Source organism: Bison bison, unplaced genomic scaffold (assembly GCF_000754665.1).
Source record: "Bison bison bison isolate TAMUID 2011002044 unplaced genomic scaffold, Bison_UMD1.0 scf7180017859894, whole genome shotgun sequence".
Taxonomy (NCBI): domain Eukaryota; kingdom Metazoa; phylum Chordata; class Mammalia; order Artiodactyla; family Bovidae; genus Bison; species Bison bison.
In genome coordinates this window covers 6,589-8,297 of record NW_011490466.1, presented here as the reverse complement: position 1 = coordinate 8,297, position 1,709 = coordinate 6,589, and positions in this window count along the sequence as shown.

The window sequence follows — 1,709 nt, the reverse complement described above, 5'->3', positions numbered from 1 at the left end:
TCCAGTGTCAGATTTAATTTCAAGACATAAAATAAAAGCTCCTCTGCCCCATCAGCTGGGTTTCCTGGAGTTTCAGGGAGAACTTGATTTTTCCAGAATCCTTTTAATCTTCTCCAGGTGTGTTTTTGTGGGGGAGCTTGTAGGGGAAGAAGATGGGGTTCTTTGGCAGTGAAGGTAGAGGAGTGAGAAGGCTGTACTAAGTCATTTGGGGACCAGGGTGCACTTATTTTCACGCCTCGTTTTCCTCTTGTAGATCTGGCATCTCTGGATTTTGTGTCTTCAGTAAAGGTGACCCCAGGAGCACTGATCAGTCCTTGAATTCTAGAACTATGGCCCACGTGAGTATGTTTTTCTTTGCATCTTGAGCTGTGATGTCTGGGTCCTGTGCATACTTCAGTGAAATACTGTGAAGCCTCCGCCCAAGTGAGTCCCACTGAAGACCTGCTCCCCTGCTCTTCCTGCTCCAGCAAATAATGATGCCATGTAGCCCTGTGCCCACCTCTGTGGCTGAAGTTTTTCACTGAACCCTTGAGCTAGTTACTGAGTGTCTCTCCTCTGCTCACTTTTTTTGTCAAGAGTAATTGCAACAATGGAAGCAGAAACTACCTTGAGAAGTATTTGAGTCAGGTCCACAATTTGATGAGTTCTAGATGTTGGTCCCATGTGACCACATGAGATTCCTCTTTCACCTCCACTGATCTTCCCAGGCTCATCATCCTTTACGAAGAATTGGAGTGTGATGAAGCCCTGGCTCAGATCATGTTCCTGTCAGGGGACTCAGGAGATGAATTTTGTTTTAAACAGACCTGTCTCTGTGTTTCCAAATCGTTTAATACTTATTTCCTCTAAATCAGGAAAAAAGAAAAGGCAGGGTTAGTGGATGATTAACAGGTAAGAAGGTCATTTCAGGTAAAAGTAATAGATGACCATATACTCCTGGAATTGGGGAACTTAAAGACATTTGACTCAATCTAAATGTGTGACTGTAATAATTCAGTCTAATCCGTTCATATTGACAACTTACAGTGAACAGTGTCAGATTTGTGATCTCTGAAGAAGATTTAGCTTCAGAATCAGGGACCAGGCTTGATCACTCAAGAACTTTTGTGTAGTAGAGTTTTATTAAGAGACAGAGAAGCTTCTGACATAGACATCAGAAGGGGGATGGAGCATGCTCCCCTTGTTAGATTTTAGCGAGCTGTTTTTTGTTTGTTCAGTTCAGTTCAGTCGCTCAGTCGCGTCCGACTCTTTTCCACCCCATGAATCGCAGCACGCCAGGCCTCCCTGTCCATCACCAACTCCTGGAGTTCACCCAGACTCACGTCCATCGAGTCAGTGATGCCATCCAGCCATCTCATCCTCTGTCGTCCCTTTCTCCTCCTGCCCCCAATCCCTCCCAGCATCAGAGTCTTTTCCAATGAGTCAACTCTTCCCATGAGGTGGCCAAAGTACTGGAGTTTCAGCTTTAGCATCATTCCTTCCAAAGAAATCCCAGGGCTGATCTCCTTCAAAATGGACTGGATGGATCTCTTTGCAGTCCAAGGGACTCTCAAGAGTCTTCTCCAACACCACAGTTCAAAAGCATCAATTCTTCGGCACTCAGCCTTCTTCACAGTCCAACTCTCACATCCATACATGACCTCAGGAAAAACCATAGCCTTGACTAGACGAACCTTTGTTAGCAAAGTAATGTCTCTGCTTTTGAATAT